At 40.5% G+C, this 23,457-nt stretch overlaps 1 pseudogene; it reads right to left on the reverse strand.

Annotated features, from left to right (window-relative positions):
• Positions 1–2,639: 2,639 nt before the first annotated feature.
• The window catches only part of LOC131226938 (aquaporin TIP4-1-like), a 42,023-nt pseudogene continuing 21,205 nt past the window's right edge, over positions 2,640–23,457 (reverse strand).

A 23,457-nucleotide genomic window follows, 5' to 3' on the forward strand; every position in this document is an offset into this window, starting at 1 on the left:
GCCCCCTTTGGTAATCAAATGTCTGAGGTTTTATAATAATAGGTAGGGTCTCTTAGAGGTTGGACTCTAAATGGCTCGGCCATATAACCATATAATGACGGCTGGGTTGCCGGTCGCCACCCCCCCTCCCCCCCCCCCCCCCAAAAAAAAAGTTACTTAGGCTAGCTAATAACTTTGCTGATCAAGGTGATCCAGCTGATTATATACTCGACCATCTTATTCATTCCTTATTGCCAATGCAGATGGTAAAGGACAACCTTGTGGTTTCGATCTGACTGGCTATAGTTGGGAGCTTAATGGATTGTTCTTCCTCGTGTCTAATAGGATGGAGTAGAAAAGAACATTTATCCATGGCTTCGAGCCTCACAATGAGGCTTTGGGCAGATTTCTCGCTTGTGTCATATATGACCTGCATAAGTTGGTAACATGTTGCATACATCCAACGAAGTATTCAAAGAATGTAGCAAAGTTACCAAAAATCTGCTAGGAAGATGACCTTGCTTCAAACTCGATTATGGGCTCATGTTGCTCGACAGCTTGTTGCTCTTCCACAGCTTTGACCATATAACTAACCTTTCTCAATTTAGAAAGCATCTTATTCTATTAAGAAATATAGTGAACATGGTTTGGATCCACCGAGCATGCCAGAAATAGTGTTGCCACCAATTCAATTAAATTGGACCACTCATGTGATTGAGGGCCTGGATTGGGTTCTCGTGAGTGGGTAAAATGTGCGGGCATCCCAGAGCCTACTTGACTCAAAGTTTAACTGAACCACTAGTGTTCCCCCATGTTGAGCTAAACAGATTGGAGGCATGGATCAAAGATCCAGGGTCTACTCAACTATTAATACTTGCACTTCTGTTTAGGTAATTTGTGAAAGGGTAGGGATTAGTCCTTCTAAATGAGTTCTTTTTTCCTTGTAATAATAGATGTGAGTCTATGGACTTTCACCAGCACTCTCAGATCAAAATATTTCTAAATGAATAAGGATGCGCATGCAAATTAAAGAAGGAAAAATGTTGCCGATTTCATTAATATTTGGAAATGATGTTCATTACAATCGAAAAGTTGCAAGACAACCAAATGAACATATGAATAGGGAAAAGATAAATACATGATGTTCTTATCAGAACAGTTGATCGAGGCGATCAATTAAATCGGAACTTAGATGATCACGGTCCTACAACTTAAGGTTGCAAAAAATTACTTCTACTCTTAAGGTATTGTAGGTATTGTAGCGGGAGTCATTAGGCAATAGCTAAGTAAAACTAGGCTACGTTAGAAAAGATAAATGAAAGGTAATCTAAAAGATAGAATGATGTTTTTGGCGGAAGGCCTCGAGCTCTTATTCGATTACTCCTTTTATAGATTGTTGAGGCGATGAAACCCTTACTAAGGTTTCCTTATAACTTCTAGATCTTTCATGCTCACGTTGCAGTTTTGAATATGGAAATTCCCTTGATTGCTCTTGAACTGGTGACTTGGATTTATAAATAAATAAATAAATAAACTTAAGTAAGATCCGGACTCCCTGGATTCTAACCAAACCGTTTTTTTCTATCTCTTCTAACTTAGGCTCAAACCATGGCTAGGTTCACTTGGAAATCGATCCGACCTTCAGATCTTTGAAATCTTCTCAAACTCTGCAATTTCTTTGAACATCTCTAGGAGGATCTCCCATTTTGGAAGGACTGTGAGAGATGGTCTCACCGAGAATATCATAGCCAGATTTGTGATAGACATGTTTTCTTGTCGAGTCTCTTATAGGCATGCTGGGTACGTTGCCTCATTAATGGGCACGATAAACGTGACCATGTGGCGTGTGTTAATTCATTCTTCTAAAAGTGGGCATAAGAGTTTATGACTTTGCATTTATAATCGAATGTGTATCATCAAGAAAGATCAAACGTCGATACTCTTGGATGAGAGTAGGTTTGACGCCAATTGCAATCATGTGATGTCAACATGTAGGGGCATTTGATTGATCCACATCTTCAGGCACCAAAAATGAGTGTAAACATACCCAACATGGCACATTCCATCCTAGTGTTTCTATGGTGAGCGTCTCCACCCTCATATCCTTCATTGTTCCATTTGGTGACAGCCCCTTAATTATGGCTTGGCCTGGATTTTGGGCTAACATTGGAGGGCACTTCTAATGGACAGGTTGGATTGTACTCTCACATCATGATTAGCCCCACACAGATTAGAAGTTTGGTAATTATCATGTGTAGGGAGCTGATTAGACACAGCCCGACCTCACCTAAGACGATGACACCCTCACCGAAGGGCCCACCTTGATGTATAGCTTCATGTTAAGACATCCACACGAAACATCTAAAACCCAAGTGGCCATAGAATTAGAAAAGATGAGTTGCAGCTACTAGTATTTTTCTCTCTATATGTAGCACACACCTTTTTCTTTATCACTTTCTCATTTCTCTCCCATACTCTCTTAAATTACATTTGTATTGTTAATCATTTTCATTTTAATCATCACCAACTAACAATAGGATCACATCCAATCAATCATACATAGATCCAAAACATGTCCCATGAACTGCACAGTTTGGACAGGGGCACACATGTGCCATATATGGACAACATCTTTATGTCATCATGATCTGTCAAGGTGCATCAAATAACTCACCTTTTCAATCAACTTAAGAACATAAAGGTTAAGCATGCAATAATAACCTAATTAAATATAAGATAGAAACGCCCAACCTATATAAGTTTAGGTACACAAGCATACCTAAAAGGAAGAAAGAAAACCCACATACACTCTTAACAACATCCCCTACAACCAGATGCAACATAATAGGAAGAGAGATTGTCCTTAGAAAGCTTCTTCCTCTCTTAAGAGAGGAACATTAGTTTTTATGCTGAAGAAGTTCTCATAGATAAGGCTAGCAAGACCTCTCCACCAACGAGGGGCCTCACCTATTGGGATTTGGTCTGCAGAATCACACAGATCTAGATCTAGGATAGCAATCCAATGGCACCAAGTACACACAAGAGAACACAAAGATTTAATGTGGAAAACCCTTTTGGGAAAAAAAAAAAAACCACGGTACAAAGCGACAAAATTCCACTATGAAAGCATAAATTACAAAGAAAAAGGACTTACCCGATTCGAACAATCTTGAATCTCATCCTTGCTACACCATTTGATAACCTTAGAAGCTTTTATAACACCTTTAGGAAACCTTAGAATACCTTAGAATAGCCCTAAGGACCCCTATTTATAGTTTAGGAAACTCCACTTACGCACCTCCTTTGGAAAAGTCCAGAAACCGCCTCAAATATACGCAGTCTGTGCAGGATCTATGTAACCCTCGACTAGTCGAAGGAGGGCCTCGACTGGTCAAGCCATCCCCTTGATTGGTCAAGCGGCCCGGACACCAAAAAACATAGGTCGCTAGACTTTGAGTCGAGTAGGCCTCGACTAGTCCAGTGGCCCATTCGACCGGTTGAACTAGGCTCTCGACTGGTCGAGAGACCCAAAATCAAACAGATTTAAGGCATCTGTTAACAATCTCCACCATGCCTTCAATCTTCAACCGTGTATCTTACTTCCCTCTTCTCTTATCTCTGCATCATATCATAAATTCAATCAACGCTTCTCGTGCACACTCCGTCCTTCTTTTACTCCATCGCCAAGCCCAGAGAAGTTACACAGAACTTGAACTTCTTTATAGGAACAACCTTAGTGAGCATGCCTGCTGGATTATGAATCTTTTTCAGTGTTACGCCTCCTTCTTTAAGCACCTGTCGGATAAAGTAGTGACGAACATCAACGTGTTTAGTACATGAGTGATAAACAAAATTTTTAGCCAAATTAATAGCGTTCTCGCTATCACAGTTAACAGATTTAAGGCATCTGTTAACAGTTAACCAAATTGATAGCCAAACTGATTTATCATGCCTCTAAGCTAAACACCTTCTTTAAATGCTCATGTCACTGCCATATATTCTACTTCGGTCGTGGAAAGAGCCACAACGGACTGAAGCTTCGACATCCAACTGATTACTCTACCTGTTAATACAAACCAGTATCCTGAAGTAGACTTCATGGAATCTATACTGCCTGCGTAATAGGAATCCACATACCCTAACAACTTTGTCCATGTCTTCTCAAAAGTTAAGACGTAGTCTTTCGTACCTCGAATGTATCAAAGTAGCCATTTCACCACTTTCCAATATTGTTTGCCGAGGTTTAACATGTATCTGCTCACAACACCGACTGCCTGTAAAATATCTGGTCTCATACAGACTATGGCATACATTAAAATGTCAACCGCATTCGAATAAGGCACATGAGACATAACCTGCTTTTCCTCATTGGATTTAGGATATTATTCTGAGGAAAGCTTAAAGTGAGCTGCGAGAGGAACGCTCACCGGCTTTGCCTGGTCCATCCCATACTTGATCAATACCTTTTCAAGGTATTCTACCTGTGATAACCAAAGCCTGCTCTTCTTCCTGTCTCTATGAATATCTATGCCGAGAACCCTCTTTGCAGCCCCCAGATCTTTCATCTCGAATGTCCCTGATAACCGAGTCTTCAGTATGTTGATTTTAGACATATCATGACAGGCGATCAACATATCATCAACATACAATACTAAGATGATGGATCTGCAACCATTCAGTGTCTTGTAATAGACACAGTGATCGTATTCACTCCGAGTAAATTTTTGACTCACCATGAAAGAATCAAATTTCTTATACCACTGCATAGGCGACTGTGTTTAGGCCGTACAACGACCTCATTAACCTGTAAACTTTTTTCTCTTCCCCTTTAACTTCGTAGCACTCTGGTTGCTTCATGTAGATCTGCTCTTCCAACTCCTCATGCAGAAATGCAGTCTTGACATCCATTTGTTCCAGCTCAAGATCATATTGGGCAACCAGTGCCACCACGAATATGATAAACACCTGCTTAACCACCGGCGCAAATATCTCTGTGAAGTCAATTTCTTCTCTCTAAGCGTAACCCTTCGCTGTCAATCTAGCTTTATATCTATCATGTTTCCTTTTGAATAACCACTTGCATCCGATCACTTTTCGGCCCACAGGAAGCTTCACCAGCTCCCATGTGCGATTTTTATGCAACGAGTCCATCTCATCGTCCATAGCCACCTTCTACTTTTCTGCATCAGGCTCATCAAGAGCCTCCTGAATAGTATACGTGTCTCCCTCATCTGTAATGAGGGCACATGCAATATTAGAGTTGTTCCTGTATCTTGCCAGTAACCTGCGATCATATGGTGGATTCCTTCTTAAGGGTGGTTATTCCACCTAATCCTGTACCTCTGTCTTCACATCTGTCTCTGCCTGAGTATCATCTGTGTCAATCTGGACGTCTACGATCACCCTTTCTGGTTCATCTTACTCCTCTTGATTATTCTTGCAAAATAGGGAGCTTTCATCGAATCTGACGTCACGACTAGTGATGACCTTGCGTGTGACCTTTTTGAATAACCCATAACCTTTCACACCAATGCCAAAGCCAACAAAGATGTACTTTTTGGCTCTATGTCTAACTTATCTCTCTCAACTGACGGTACATGAGAGTAAGCCTCACAACAAAATATGTGTAGATCTGAGTAGTCGATTTTCTAATCACTCCATACTTCCTCTGAAATTTTACATTCAATTGCTGTTGAAGGAGATTGGTTCACCAAATTATAAGCCGTGTTAACGGCCTTTGTCCATAGGTCCTTGCCCAATGCAACATTACTTAACATGCATCTGGTCCTCTCCAGGAGAGTCTGATTCATTCACTCAGCTACACCATTTTGCTCAGGTGTGTGGTGCACTGTGTTGTGCCTGATGATCCCTTCATCCTTGCAATAATTATTAAACTCCGTGGAAGTAAATTCTCTACTATTGTCAGTTCTTAAAATTTTTATTTTTCGCATTCACTGTTTTTCCACCATTGGCTTCCATTGCTTGAATATGGTAAAAACTTCCGATTTACATTTCATAAAGTAAACCCAAACTTTCGTGAAGTACTCATCAATGAATGAAACAAACCGTGACGACCCCCCAATGGAAACTTCTGGCGATGGCCCCCATACGTCAGAGTGCACGTAATCAAAAACTCCCTTACAAAAATGTTTTCTAGATTTAAAAGACAATGTAGATTGTTTACCATATATACAATGCCGCATATATCTAAATCAGAATTTTTAAAAACTAAAATCAAACATCGATTAGAAAGTACCTTCATACCCCGCTTACTCATGTGGCCCAGACGAACATGCCACATACGTAGAGACGTGGAGTCTGAAATAGTTGTTGCCGCTCCACCTGATGGAGTGCTCCCAATTTACCTGTAAAGATTTTTATACCTTTGTGCTCTCATAACCACAAGTGCTCCTTTTGAAACTTTAAGAACATCATTAATACCGATGAACTTACACCCTATAGCCTCAAGTGCACCGAGAGAAATCAGACTTTTTTTCATATCAGGAACGTGCCTGACGTCAGTCAAGGTACACTTTATCACATCAAACATCTTGATGCTCACCATACTAATAGCCACAACATTACAAGCATTCTCATTGCCCGTAAAAACTTGTCCACCGTCGCGTTTTCTGTAACTAGCGAACCAACTCCGATGAGGAATCATATGATATGATGCTCCTGTGTCGAGGATCTATTCATCTGCATGATTATCATACACATGTCCGATCATGGATACAGACAGAACTTCACCACCACTTGTCTCTTCATCAGATGTGATAATATTGGCCTCCTTAGAAGAAGCCGCTGAATTTTCTTTCTTTGCTTTAAAATTGGTACAATCCTTCTTCATGTGTCCAGACATCCCACAGTTCTAGCACTTTAGTTTTCCTTTGCCCTTACCCTTGGATTTGGATCTAAGTCTTGAAGATCTTGTATCTCACTCAGAATTCCTGCCCCTCATAATCAGTGCATCAGAAGATGTCCTTGTGTCGCTGTTAAGCTTTCTCATAGCCTTCCCTTGAAGGGCTGAAATAACAATGTCGACACTCATGGTTTTATTCGTGGAGCACATTGTGTCCTTGAATGACTCATATGGTGTCGGAAGAGAATTTAGCAACATACATGTTTGTTCCTCATCTTTCATTACTTCTTCCATATCCAACAATTTGCAAACCAATTTATTAAAGTTGTTGATGTGGGCTTTCAGATCTCCACCCTCTACCATCTTAAATTTATACCACTGCCGCTTCAAGTGTTGGCGATTTTCTGAAGATTTTTTCGCGTAAATATCCTTTAACTTTACCGATAAACTAGCCGCAGTTTTCTCCCTCAAAAAATTATAGAGAACCTCATTCGCGAGACATAAGTAGATTTAGGATAAAGCTTTCTCATCAAGAGTATTTCATTCATCATTAGTCATACTAGACTTTCTCGCCTCAAGAGCACCATCCTCACCTTGCTTGGTTAAGAAACTGATCATCTTGATCTTCTATAACTCAAAATTATTTTTCCTTGTGTACGTCTCAATATCATACCTAGTACTTCCCATTATTTCTAATCCTGCAGATTTAGATCTGTACCCCAACGATTGCTCTGTTACCACTTGTTGGGATTTGGTCTGCAGAATCACACAGATCAAGATCTAGGATAGCAATCTAATGACACCAAGCACACATAAGAGAACACAAAGATTTAACATGGAAAACTCTTTTGGAAAAAAAAAACCACGACACAAAGTAACAGAAATACACTATGAAAGCATAAATTACAAAAAGAGGACTTACCCGATTCGTACAATTTCGAATTTCACCCTTGCTACACCCTTTGATAACCCTAGAACCCTTTAGAATACCTTTAAGAAACCTTAAAATATCTTAAAATAGTCCTAGGGACCCCTATTTATCGTTTAGGAAACTCCACTTACGCACTTCCTTTGGAAAAGTTCGAAAACCGCCTCAAATTTACGCAGTCCGCGCAGGATCTGCGTAACCCTCAACTAGTTGAAGGAGGGCCTCAACTAGAGAAACCCGCTTGACCGATCGAGCCATCCTTTCGACTGGTCGAGCGGCCCGGACACCAAAAAGCATAGGTCGCTAAACTTTGAGTCGAGCAGGCCTCGACTAGTCGAGCGGCTCACTCGATCAGTCAAGCCAGGCTCTCAACCAGTCGAGAGACCCAAAATCAGATAGATTTAAGGCATTTGTCAACACCACCTAATAAACCCAATGGTCGGTCCAATCCCAGCTAGCCAAAGCAAGCCCAAATGACCTTGCAGGGTTCATGGATGCCCCTGAGAAGGGCCCACTAGCTAAGATATTGGCCCCCACCACAAACCCAACAAGTATGGGGCCCAGCCCTACAAGAATCAGCTTTTTGGGTTCAACCATCGTAGCATAGACAGTTAACAATGAAGAGAATGTGAGAACGATCTCCATCATAATTCCTTGGACAAAGCCCACCCCACTAGCGAGTGTGTGCACTGGAGTATCCTTCACACGTGTAAAGTAATGTATTTTCAATTAACAAGGTGTTTAGGCCGTCCACGTGTACCAAAATGTCCACTATATAGTACGGGGTGTAGAGATGGGCCCATCTAAATTTCAGGCCTAGCTTACTTTGTCATATCCCAGACCCAATAGTCTTAGAATACCGCTATATCTATTGGATCTGGCACGCGACAAGCCGAACTCCGGGATTGGTACCCGATGCTCACACACTAAGCCCCAATCTCGGCGTCCGGCAGGGTAATGTAAAGGATAAATCTCACCATTCATTCTTCACAAAAGAAACATCAGAGATAAGATAAGTAACATCCGCATACAAGTAAACTAGGTACTACAAAATTCCAAAAGTACAACATCTGTCAATGCGATACATATATTCGTCATGTACAATTCAAAATTTTCAAAAGTCAAATCAGTTCCCTTGACGTGGCACCTAACTCGTAGTCGCTACTTGTTTTTCTTCTTTAGATCCTTTACCTAAGTGGTTAAAAGACAAGTAAGTCTTATAACTTAACAAGTGCAAAGCCTTCATGGTAAGTACGCAAGATAGGTTAACATAAAAGATATAATTGACAAATACAAAGTCCACATGATAAGTATGCAAGATAAGTTAACTTAAAAGATATAATGAAAGAACTACCAAAAGTAATAAACTGTGAAAAGCGATGTCTTAATGAATGATGGAGCATGATCATCTGTGAAATGCATAACATAACTGTATGCTAACTGTAGAAACACCTGCCAATAGTCCTCTCACCACGGACTTGACAGCACTACTCATGAACATCATCATATCGACTATGATCAATATATTGTTGGAACTTAGGATCCACTGGGGTCGATGCCCATACGCCAGACACCAGCAATCAACCTCACTACCCACCAATGGGGTTACAACCAATATTGTGTACACTAGTAGCGGACCTCGTTCGCGCTTCTCCTCACCGGCGGGTCAAACCAGTCCCCGTTTGCCACCTCAGCCCTAAGGCAGGTCGGACATACCCCTTCTCAACCTGGCCTCGTCAATGGGAGTCAAATCCATGGCTCATGTATCCACCCGGCCCAACGGTAAGGCATCCCAAGGTACCATTGGGGTTTAGGGTCTCTCAACCCAAGGGGCACATCATCCCCTACTATTTTCATATTTTCGGTGTTCATGATTAAATATCATCATCCTTATCGTAATATGGTAAATCCGTGATGTTATAAAGAATTTAGTTACTATTTCTCATCATATATCATGCCATGGAATGCATAGTGATGATAATGACAAGTGACTCAAAGATAAGTAGAACTCAATATATACCGATATGCAGGGTGCAAGATTATTAAAGAGCCACGTACCTAGGTAACCAATTCTTACATGATGCTATCAACTTGTGGCCTCGTAGCTTGATACTTTCGACTACAAAATACTTTTCTCTTCTTGTTTTAATCATGACTAGTTGAATTGTAGTCCTTATAATTTTTAAACTATGGTACTTGATCATAATTTTAGTTATGACTCATTTTTATAAATTAACATCCCTTCTTACGTATGAATATCCTACTAACAATCAAATTGCATACTCCACGATTTGATCATTGCATTGTATTGAATGATTTACATGCCTAGTATAACTATTTAAGATAATTATGAAATTGGGCCACAAATTCTTGTCATATAGGGTGACTTTAAGTCCAATCCACAACGAAGTATTCATGGTGGGCTTATATGGGCTTTGGATTGGGCTTTGATAAGGAGAATATATAGTTATTGAGAGGCCCAAAATTTAGTTTCACCATATATGTATTATGTATATACACCCTGATCCATAGCTCAGGTGGTAAACTGAGTGAAAGATACCTCATTCAACACTTAGGTCTTGGTATGGATCCCTAGTGGGGGTGGCTAACAGTGAAGTGTGGACTAATAGTGAGGTGTACTGACTAGCTAATAATTTTATATATATATATATATATATATATATATATATATATATAGAAAAAGGTTCTAAGTGGTCCAACACATGGGGACTTCCCATGAGGTTGAGCTGTTGTGGGCCCAACATGATCAAGCTGTGTGGGCCCATCATGATGCGTGTTGAACGCTTGCCCCAACTGTGTGGACCCAATGTGATGCGTGTCGAACATCTGCACCATCAGTTAGATGCACCGTTACATGGTGGGCCTAGGTTTAAAAATCAAGTCCACCAATGACTTGTTTCAGGCACACCATATGCAAACTACGAGGGGGTCACCCTTCATTAAAACATTCTTAATCATTTATTGGGCCCACCAAGGTGTGGTTCACGAATCCAGTCCATCCATTATGTGCGTCCCACTTGATTAAGAGTTCAGTCCAAGTTTCAGATGCATCCAAATTTCAGGTGGGGCCCAATGAGTGCTTTTATATGTTTTAACATGTCTTCACCTAATTTTAGATGGTGTGGGCCACCTGACTTCCATTAACGGCTGATTTTTGGGATGACCCAATTTTTAAAGGAGGCTCATCAAATGGACGGTGTAGATAGTCGACATACATCAAGGTGGGACCAGTGGTGGACCCACCCTTCCTCCAGCTTCCAGCGTCTGCTGTATTGTTTTTTTTGTGATTTTTCAGTGGTGGGGCCTACATCAGGATGATCCAACCCATCTACTGGGTCCTCTGGCTCGAGACGGGTCCAATAGTCTAATATTTAATATTTTTGAAGTGCAGAAATATTACAGTGGGCCCTAACAGACTTTAACCGTAATTATCACTATTTTCTATAATGTGGCCCGCCAGCGATTCGGATTGGCTTAATTTTCTAACTCAACGCCTAAAATGATGTGAAAAATAAGATGGACAGTGTGGATCAAATACACGAGTCATGTTGGGTGTGTTTTTGCCCACAACCCCTTCTTCTTATTAAAGCAGTTTGGACACTGCTTCCTTCAGCGTCTCCTGGATGTTGTCATCACGCTCCTTCCTGCAGCATCTCATGGACGCTGTCAGCGTCCACTTCTCCCATATATATATATATATATATATATATATATATATATATATATATATATATATATATATATAGATATATATATATGACTCGACCTCACGATAAGCTCCCATGAGGTCGAGCTGTGTGGGCCCCACCGTGATGCATGTCGACCATCAACACTGAATTTGATGGGTCCCCTCTAAATTATGGGATATCCCAAAAATCAGTCGTATACGGAACTCAGGTGGGCCATACCATCTAAAATCATGTGAAGACATGCCAAAAACATATAAAAGCACTTGGTGGGGCCCACCTAAGTTTTGAATGCTACTAAAACTTGGTTTGAACCCTCATCCAAGTGGAACACACATAATGGATGGGTTGGATTTGCAAACCACATCTCGGTGGGCCCAAAAATGATTATGAATGTTTTAATGGTGCACGGCCCCTCCCCACTTCTGTATGTGGTGTGGCCCACACAAGTCATGGATTGACTTGATTTTTGACACCTAGGCCCACGATGAAATGGTGCATCTGACTGATGGGGTAGATGTTTGAAACGCATCACAGTGGGGCCCACACAGCTCGACCTCATGGGACGGTCCCATCAGCTCGAGCGCATAGTACCTTTTCCCATATATATATATATATATATATATATATATATATATATATATATATATATATATATATATATATATATATATATATATATATATATAATTTGTTTAGTTATTTATCTATTTATTTATTTTTATTTTTATTTCTAAATTTTTGTGTGGTGTATGAGGGATGTGTGTGTGAGTTTGGCCCCATACATAGATAGTTTGGATGGCATAGAAACATTTTGGTGGGGCCCACTGTCAGTGGGTCCCACATGAATTCCTTAACAATTTAATTTTGTAATTTTTTTCTATGCATCCACACCATTAATCACATCATCAGCATCATTACAATTATTCAGATCATCATCATCATCTCCACTATACATAAACAAAAAAATAGAATAAGACTAGTGAGGTGGGTGTACTTACCTCGATGGATTAAATGGATGGTTGAGATGGATGAAAGGGATGAAATTGATGGAAGGGATAGGATTGATGGAATGGATGGTTGAGATGGATGGAAAGGATGGGATTGACGGCCCACCAAGATCACTCCTCTCTCTCTCTCTCTCTCTCTCTCTCTCTCTCTTTTGTTGTAGAAAAAAAATGGTGAAAATGTCATGGGGTGGAGGGGTTTATGTAGAAAAATGGATAAGATTATGGTTAGATTAAGCTAATGTGATTAATCTTAGCTTAGGCTAAGATTATAGGAATTTGTACATGATTAAGAATTAATGTGGATTAAAAGGGCATGGGATGGCATGGTGTGATGATGTCATGCATGAGAGAAGGTATTGAGAAGAGTTGACTTTGGGGTGTAAATGAGAGAGGGAGGGGTATAGGTGTGTGACATCACACACATGGGTAGAGATTCTCTCACCCATGTGTGGTATGGTACATATGTGGGAGCATGTGTTGTGCACATGTTATATAGCGCCTTGAGCACATGAGACACTGACGATTCTTCACGGTGTATCTTACTAACGGAGCGTCGCACAGATGCACGGGTGGTTATTAATTTTTATCGAAGTAATGTCATCTCTACCTCCATAGATTATGGGAATCCATTCAGTCGGGTGTGTACTATGCACGGCCGATCTAGATCTGGCCAAAAGCATCGATCATCGTGCACATTGGTATAGAAAATGGTATGGAATGGTTAGGGTGGTCATCATGGTATCGGTTTCAGTTATTTATGGTCGCATTATAAGGGGTGCACTATAAGGGGTTCTTTTGAGTATTTAAATTGTGCATGTAGGTATTATTGAGTTTTATTTCGGAAGGTGAGTCTCACCTACTAACCAGTCAGTCGTACTTATAAGATGGATCGGGTGTTATATACAAAACAGGGTCGGTACTGATTACATTGTTTAAGGCTGTCATGGAACTTGTTGACTTTCTGGCACAATATGAGGATGAGTTTTGCTAACAAGGATCTTCCCCGCCCTTCTCACCCTTTTGGCCCACCACCTGATGATCCGACCCGTTCATCTATGAGAACTCTAAAAGAACGGTTTAGATCATCACATGGGGAGTTAATTCACCATCACAGCAGATAGGCCCACTAGGCAAACTTCTTGAGCCGATGCGCCTATTTCTTAAAAGGGAGGTCCATTAGTCAGTTATTCAGACAGCGGACCGAAGGATTTCTAGGAATCCATCAGATAAGAAGATCCTTGCCATCCGATACTTTTACTTGACCGCCCATTTTGTGGGCCACTGATCGAATGGTTAGGATCTTCCAACATAGGAAATTTTGGGGACACCCATGATCCACGGTATGTCCCAGAAAATCCACGATTTGGATCACCGAGCCACGGGCCCCATCTACACAGCTGAATTAACGAACGGTATTTTCTCATTGACTCACCAGCCCTCCAGTTAAAACTTTTTTTTTCATTATTTTATTTTATTTTATTTTATTTTACGCACGCACGCACACCCCCACACACTCACGCTAGTGGAATTTCACCACCTATGTGTACTCGAACCCTTGACCAGGTGTTGAAACTCGTGAGAGTCTACCACCTAAGCAAGAGTAAGGATCCTCCAGGGTAGAGCCGAGAATCTGAGCGATCCGATAGAGAATGGATCGAAAGATGGTTATGTGGCCCCCAACGGCTAAGCCTAGCGTCCCCTGAAATGTGCAGACCCGCTGAGATCATCACAGCCACTAATAATGCGTGGGCCACAGCAACAGTAGTTAACCCCATGATCGACTCAGCTCCTCTAAATCATCTTTGCTGTCAATGTATAAGAATAAGGAAAAATCATTTTAAAAGAAAACGAGAAATTAAAATAGTGGGCCCAACTGATGAACGGATTGGATCCCGTCCACGCATCACCGGTTAGCAAATAGTAGACGCGATTCAATGGGAAGCGGATTGGTTGGTGTACCACACACCACCGGCATTGACCAAGTTCTGTGGGTCCCACTGTAAGATATGTGTTATATCCAAACCGTCTGTCCATTTTTGAGAGATCTTTGTAAAGCATGAGCGAAAAAGTAAGATAGATCCAAAAATTAAGTGGACCACACTACAAAATTTAGTGGGGGATTGAACGTCCACCACTAAAACACTTCTTGGGGTCACAGAAGTTTTGGATCAATACCATATTTTTTTCATCTTTGTCCACATCTGTGTGACCGTATGAATAGATTGGATGGAAAAAAAAAATGTTGTTGCGGGCCCTAGGAATGTTATAACGGTGAGAATCATTGTCCCACTGTTATTCGTGGCATAGTGCACTTTAGCTTTCGACGAGAGTCATTTTTGGATTCATGCTCTAAAATGATCTCCGGACGAACGAACGGTGTACATATAATAAATACATCATTAGCTGGCGTACGTATTGATGTTAGCAAGTCTGGTGGGTCACATTATGAGATATGTGTTATATCCAAACCATCCAGCCATTTTGCAAGCTCGTCTTTAAGGGCTTGAGCCAAAAAATAAGGCAGATCTAAGGATCAAGTGGACCGCACTTCAAAAGGCAGCGGGAGATTGAACTTCTACAATTGAAACCCTTTTGGGCTTTCTGGAAGTTCTGGATTAATATGAAATTTATTTTTCCTTTTCATCCAGGTATTTTTGACATTATGAACAAATTGGATGGAAAATAAATATTATGGTGGGGCCTAAGAATTTTTTAACGGTGAAAATCATTACCCGCTGCTATTTTTGGTGTGGTCCATTTGAGCTTTGGATATGATTCAGTTTTTTCCTCATGCTCTAAAATGATCTAGAAAACTGAATGATCGGTGTGGATATAATAAATACATCATTGTGAGGCCCATGTAACTTTGATCTCCTTTGAACTGTTCGTCCAACTCAAAGCTCTCGGCGCTCATCTTCGCACGACCCGTGTTTACAGCAGCTATAAAGCTGATGTGTGGTACATCAGCCAATCCACTTCCAGGAAGCTGATTGGCTGATGTGCAACACATTAGCTATATAGCACATCAGCTGTATAGCCGGTGTATGTACGTGTCGTGCAAAGACGAGCGCTGGCGCTCGTCGGACTCTATTGGCTCATGGCTAAACATGAAAATGACATCCACTCCGACCATCATACATGCCCTCTGATGTTTAGCCAACAGTCAAAATATTAGACTGATCCATGGCTGAAGTGAGCCACACAAGCGAGAAGAAACGAGAGGAGATAACTTTGATTTTCGTAGAAGGCTCACCCAAGTTTTAAAATGCCTGATTTTTAATATTAATGGATTTTAACCATGTTTGTACTTGGCAAGGGCTAGATTTGGGCCCAAAAATCAGTGGTAACCTTTGTTGTGAGATTAAGGGTGTAAGAACACTCAATTAGCCTGATTTTTAGACCATGGCCCACGTGCTGTTACGCCTACATATGCGTGGCCTGGATCTTGTAAGTGTCAGCATTGTCCCTGTGGGAACTCATCTGCAGATATGTGTACAGAAAAAGTGATGTATGTGCATTGCAGCTCACCAATTACCTTCTGACCTGTTGCACTCAAATTGGATACATGGAATTGAATTCATCCCCTATAGAGTGGGCAGCCTAGCTCACTTTAACCCAGGTCTGGTCTGAGCGTGGTTGAACACAGGCCATTGAGCCAGACATCAGCTTGCACATGCCTAAAGGCCTAGAGGTGCACCATCTCAGCCTACTTTATTTAAAATTGTTGATGGGTCAACCAGGACGGATCCCAATTACTCATCTCATGATCTGGGCCCACCCCAGTTGCAACTATGAGAATAGGGTTGCAATGGACAAGGATGTCCCCCTTGGGGTGGAACTGGGACTACTTTAGTAAGCCCATGGGCGGACCTGGGCCTAAAGTGGAAGACCATATGTTACTTGAGATGCCGTGGGCCTCAGTCATTTTGTCTTTTTGAGGCTATTTTTGTGATACATGATGCATGGTGGAGCACAATGACTGAATAGCCTCGATCGTACATAAAAGAGGGTGGCACTCTGGCTCATGAAGGACACTTTAAAATTGTGACGCGACAGGGTCGAAGCCGTTTCTTTTGTCGCACGACAGGCCTAAGTTCGGGCTTAGGCTTGTACAAACCTCATCCTACTCCAAGCTCGGCCTATTGACAACCCTCTTTCATTATCATTATAAAGATGGGTCCAGAATACGCTGTTATTAGTTGAACAGAGAGTCCCTAATTGCTTGCTTTTTATTGGTCTACATCAATTGTTTACTCTTTGAAAAACTTAAAAGAAAAAATATCTGGACCTCAAAATATTATCAAAAAAAATTTAAAAATTTAAAATTTTAAAAAAAAAATGAGAAAAGAAAAAACTTAACTGAAATAGGAGTGTTTGGATCCTCAATTGAAAGAAATAGTTTCTGGAGCCCTGTTCACTCCCTGCTCTCCCTCTTCTCTCCCAAATTTTCCTATTCTCTCTTAAGATTTCTGTTAAGCCCAGATTCCGTGAAAGATTCAGATTTTAGATACATGAAAAATGTTTATATTTATCTGGACCGTGATAACATAGTAGTTAGAATTTACAAACAACTCAATTTGCTTGAGACGGCTAAACACCCAAGTTTTTATTTTATTCATATAATTTGGTTTTGATTTTATTTGTTCGATGGGATATCTTGATTGTTTATCAGACTTCTTAGACTTTTTTATGCACTTTTAATGAAAATTTCGTACCATCCTTGGGAAGTGGTCTATTTATTCTAGAAGATGAGCATTCTCCTAAAAAAAAGTGCACAAGAAGAATCACCCAAAGTGAAAATACTCTCAAGTGACTATCAAAGACCAATGCAAGTGATGGTTTGAGTTTTTTTTTTTTTTCCTAGTAGGAAGCACCACAAAAGTGGAAATGGTATAATTTTGTGACTTGAACATAAACCATCTGCATTTGCATTTAGAGGCATGTTGAAAACATGAACCTGATTAAACATTATTTTGTTTTTGCATGCTTTCATGGCTTCAAATCACAAGGCCGAATGGATAATTTATTATCTATCATAGGTATTATCCATCATAGGTAAACATAATCTATGGATAATTATACTTATAACATATCCATTTTCATTTCTATCAGATTCCACTATTTACTAGAACAATGTCATTTTAGGAATAATGTAGCTTTTCATATCATTGTCAGTGTCTAATAGGAACTCTTTCATTTTTCCAAAATGATTGTTTGGTTATAAGCTTCATTCTATCCATCTGGGTTAGACAATGTGTTGCTACTTTCTGAATCCAGTTTTTCCATGCATGAGAACCAAAACATGGATCACTTTTCTCCCAACCGTCCACTCTTTTTTTCGGGTGTTATATAGGATTACTTTTTCCTTTTAAAAAAGGTGTAAAAATTGTCCAAACTTGAAGAGCTCAAGAGCTAGATTGTGGTGTTTTTTTATATACATATTGGGATCTAGTCCGTAATCATTTCTACTAATTCATAGATGTCTCAACTTTTCGCTATGGCTCTAGTTTGTAGCCACTGCTTCAATAGCAATGGCAATGGTACCAATGCTTGCGGCCCCACTATGGATTAAAACCATAGTGATAAACTAATAGCTTTTTTTTTAGTTCGTAGTCGTTGCTCATTTTTCTAGTAGTGCTTGGTTTTTTTTTTTTTTTTTTTTTCAAAATGGGAGAAGAGGGGTTAGTTCTATAAGGGGGAATAACATTGCATCTTGTGTGGATTTTTTGTACTATTTTTTTCCTTTTTAATAATAGTTATACTTCCTTTTTTTCCCTTTTCGTAGAATCTATGGCTGACATTAGCAAGGATGACATGGACCAATAAATATGTAACAAATAAACACTCCATGTTTTGCTACAAACAGGGGATCCAAACTCTTTTCAAATATACTTGTAAAATGAGGTAAAATAAAATATTGTCATTATATTTTCACTTTTTAAAAATCACTATTTTTATAGTGATTACAGGGTGAAACAATGTAGTAAAATCATCATCATACTCAAATGTAAGTGACATGAGTAAATTGTCATAACTTATTTACAATCATTTACCATTATCGATTGGGAAACCAAATAAGCCCATGTATCTCAAAAAATGTATGAAATACGAAACCACACCACACAAAATAGTGGTGGTTAAACACCCACTATTAAAACTTTTTAAGGTCCACTATAGTGTTTTTTCTACCATCTAACCTATTGATAACGTTACAAAGACCTGGATGAAGGGAAAACAATATATAGCAAGTTTATTTCATGGCATGAGCATAAATTGAAGAATGGCCAGCTGAAGGTAGACCACACCACAGGAAACAGTGGGATAATCGAAACTTTTGTGGCTTGTAACAAGCATTTAACAATGATCATAGATGATTGCATCACTTAATGAATGCGCAAAATCACACATACATGTTCCATATTAGCATTCATCCATAACCGCATAGATAACCTCGTCATTGCATGAGTTTAGACCTAACAGAAATCTTAAGAGAGAATAGGAAAAGCTAGGAGAGAAGGTGAGAGAGAAGAGGCAAAGAAGAGGGAGAGCAGGGAGTGAAGAGGGCTCCAGGAACTATTTCTTTCAGTTGAGGATCTGAATACTCTTCTTTCAGTTGGGTTTTTTCTTTTCTCATTTTCTCATTTTTTTTATTTTTCTCTTTTTTTTTATAATATTTTGGAGTCCGATTGTTTTTTCTTTTAGTTTTTTTAAAAAGTAAACAAGTGACGTGGACCAATGAAAAACAAGCAATCAGGGACTCCCTGTTTGACTAATGCAGAGGATCCAGACTCTACAGAGATTCTTTCTATGGTATTTGGAAATGTTGTTGTAACATGGAACAGATTAGGTGAGACCCCAGCCTCACCCCAGACGGTGTGGCCCTTACTGTGGGCCCACCTTGATGCATGTATTATGTATCCACGTCGTCCATTGGTTTTTCCAGATCATTTTGGGGCACTATCCCAAAAATGAAGTAGATCTAATTATTAGGTGGACCATAACATAGGAAACAATGGTGATTGTATGCCTTGCCATTGAAAGCTTCTTATAAGGTGCAACTCACTGTTTCCATAGTGTTTATTGTCATCTAGTTTGTTGATAAGATCACATAAGCCTGGATGAAGGGGAAAAACAAATATGAGCTTGATTCAGAACTTTTGTGGCCCATTCATGGCCAATCACCACTATTTCCTATAGTATAGTCTACTTGATAATTGGATTTGCTTCATTTTTTTGGTATAAGGCCTTGGAATGATCTAAAAAATTGGATGAACAACATCGATACAAAATACATACATCAAGATGGGCCCCACAGTGAGGGCCGCACTATCTAGGGTGAGTCTGGGATCTCACCTAATCTGCTCCTATTATAGCAAAACTTGGTAATCTCAACAAAGTGTAAATTAATTTAGGTATATTTTTTCAAGATGAGCCCTCTTGATGGGACAATTTAAACATTTTTTCAACATGTGTAAGCCTTAGTAATCTTAACATTGATACTAAGAGGATTATTTAATATGTGGCATGCACCATAGAATATGGCTTACGGTACCCATTTGATTCGTTGATTACGAGGGTGGGAATATTGACAACGAGAAATCCACAAGCAGTGGTTGCGTTTATATAGGGAACTTCTTAGTAGCTTGGCATAGCAAGAACCAGAACTCGATTTCATTATCTAACGTTAAAGCTAAACATCGTACTCGGTAGTTGCTTCCCTCAATTATTATGGATGAAGCATATGTTGTCAGATTATGGGATTATGGAGGAGATTATGATTTTATTATGTGATAATGAAAGTGCAATCAATATCTCTAAAAATTCTGTCCAACATTCTCGGATAAAACACAATGATATCCGACATCATTTTATTTGAGAGCTTACTAAAGAGAAAGTTATTTCGTTGGAATGTGTCAATTGAGAGACAATTTGTTGATATCTTGAGGAAATCGTACGATGCAAATAGGTTTGAAGATTTTAGGAAATCCATCAAAGTATGTGTGATATAGATTGGCTGACAATTTGATGGTTTTGCAAAATATTTGAGGATCTAAGCCTCATAATCTTTTTGTACATACATGTTGTGACCTAAAAGTTTCCTAATTTTGGTGTGTCGGGACCATACAGTCCCATTTCTAGTGTGTCAGGGCAATAATGCCCTATGTTATCTGCTCGATCAATTCCTGATCAATCTATGCACTTTCATTTGGTCTCGATCGATCGATAGGGTTGTATCAATTGATCGACGACGCATATTTTTGGACAAATGGCTTTTTAAACCTAGCGTGCTTAGTTTTAGTTGTCATACCCTTAACCTGGTATCCGTTTTATTCCATTAGGTCCCGTGGTCCTTACGGTCGAATTCCGACAACCCGCGACCTGTAGGTTACATTTGCAATGATTCTTAAGTTTCGTCCTGTAAACCCGAACCGATTCGACCCAAAACCTATGCCTTTGCGACCCTATCGTCACTGCATTCCAACACTGCGTCTCGTGTGTTAATCCGATTTGTAAATCAAAAGTTGTATGTTGCGCATCATTTGGACCGTTGATCGTGATTGTGAGACCCGTCTATTGCATGTACACGTTTCCCTAGGTGATGACATCATCCTATTCCATCATGACCTAGCCTAGCCTATAGCCTACCCTACTATAGCCTAGCCTAGCTAGCAAGCTCATGATGGCTTTTTTCTTCTCAAAATAATCATTGTTCTACCTATCCCATGTGCCATGATAGCTTTTCTTCCCAAGACCCATGAGTATCTTACAAACTCAAGATGAGTTTGCTACAACTCCCCATCTCTCTCTCTTTCTCCCTCATTCCTCTCTCTCCCTCCATTTGCAAGGACTTGGGATGTCCCACCATTCTCAGATTTTCCATCCCCTCTCTCTCTCATTTCCCAACCATCTAGCCCTTGCAATCTCATCTTCACCATTGAAACAACTCCATAGAGCAAGAAGGACCTAGTGTTGAAGAAAGGAGGAGGATCTAAGAGGTGGGTGTGCATTCTAGGCCAATTTTCTGATTTTTCTTCTTACATTCCATTCTTGGAAGCTTGTAGGACCCACCAATCGATGGTGGAGGTCCTCCTTGACTTCCTAGGTGTGGCCAATGGCCCACCTTGTGTATGCATGAGCCATGATGGGGCCATTCTCCATGGACCCCATCATGATGATTTTCCTTGATCCATAGTTTGATTGGGTCATCTAGACCCTAGATCCATGGTGGGGATGGTATCCCCACCTCAGATTTTTTATTTTTGGGGCCATACATGTATAGATCCATGTGTTATCTTGATGAAATATTATGATGTGTGGTTGTGATTGATGGAGAAGGACTCAATAATGGCGGAGCCCTTCTCCTATGGCCGTGATCATCTCTCTCTCTCTCTTATTATTTCCCTGATGTGTGTGGCCACCTGGTGTGCCTAGGACGTCCAGACCGTCCAGCAAGGTGGGATGCCCTTACTGTCCATTTTCTGGACGTTGGGTGTCCCACTTGCTGTCCATTTGTGACATGCAAGGAGACTTGATGTGGTGTCTTAGTTTGGGGGTTTGTGGGGCCCACTAAGTTAGGCAACATCATGGTTTATTGGGGGTATTTCCCTTTATCTAGCAAGTTATGGACTGATATGTCCAGAAATATGTTGCTGTTTAGATATTTCTGGGCCATTGATTGCTGATTTTTGGTATAGGATTTAACCTTGCATGTAGCCTCTTTTTTTTTTTTCTCCCTATTGAGGGGTGTTTCTTGGAGGTGTGGACTTTGAACCTCCTAGCAGCCAGCCCTTGGTGGATGCCCTGGGATGGGCCTAAGGTGGGCTGGATGGTCCAAATTTATGGACCGTCCAGTAGCATTATTGAAGGAAAACATAAATGTTAGCCAGATTTTTGGGATGGTGGGCCACTCGTGTGGACCCCACCTTGTAGTACAATTAAGAGTGCATGCCGTACGCCCATTTTTTCCTGATTTAGCCAACCCTAGGCTCACTCTAGGGGAAGAATCCAGCAGGACCAGCAACATTCTTTTTCAGCACCTTGTTGTCTAGAATTTGTAATTGTTATTGCAGGTGTTTATGGACCCCCAACTCACCTCCATTGTGGTCCACCTTGTTGGGATGCACCTTAGGTGCATGTGGACCATCCAAACCATCCATTTTTGGGGCTACCAAAGCTGGGCCAGCAGCCCACCTGCTGGACGTTCTAGCTAGGCTGACGTCCAGCAAGGGCTGGCCGTCCCTAGCTCTGCTGGCCCACCTTGATGTTTATTTTATATCCACGTTGTCCTTCCTCTGTGTGGCCCACTTGGACGTGGTCCACCCCCTGGTGGACATCCACAAGTGGGGCCCACCTTGTATGTTTATATAGCCAGCCGACCAGGCCATTAGGGATGCCCAGGCCCACTGGGGACGTCCAGATTTTTGGGATGTTGTTGGACTTGTAGTCCAGCAGTAGCCCCACCTTGTTTTATGTGTTATGTACACACTTCCCATCTAGTAAGGCCTACTGTAATAATTATGGGCCAGTAGGAAATATTTGTGCACTCAGTTTTACCATCTGTTGGACCTTAGCAGGCCTAGGAAGTTAGGTGGGCTGGATGTCCAGCAAGGGCCTTAAAATATTCTGTATATAGCTGAAAGTTATGAGGTTGTGAGGCCCACCAGATTGTGAGATTATGTACATACACCATGCTTGTATTTCTGAGATTTGGGCTTAATTAATGCCTTATGAGGCCCACCTTTGGGTTGATTTTTGAGGACCATAGTAGGCCAGATTTTTAGGATGTCCAGCAAGCCCAAATAATATTGGACGACCACTCTTGAGCCCAGTTTGGTACATGGATTGTTTTCACCTTATGCTGGACCTCGTGGGCTGAAAATCGGATCTTTGTTACCCATCTATCTTAACCAGTTTTGGGCTAAATTGTAAGGCTTAACTTGGTAAATATTGGATATGCCTTACCTATGTATT

Source organism: Magnolia sinica, chromosome 15, assembly GCF_029962835.1.
Source record: "Magnolia sinica isolate HGM2019 chromosome 15, MsV1, whole genome shotgun sequence".
NCBI lineage: Eukaryota > Viridiplantae > Streptophyta > Magnoliopsida > Magnoliales > Magnoliaceae > Magnolia > Magnolia sinica.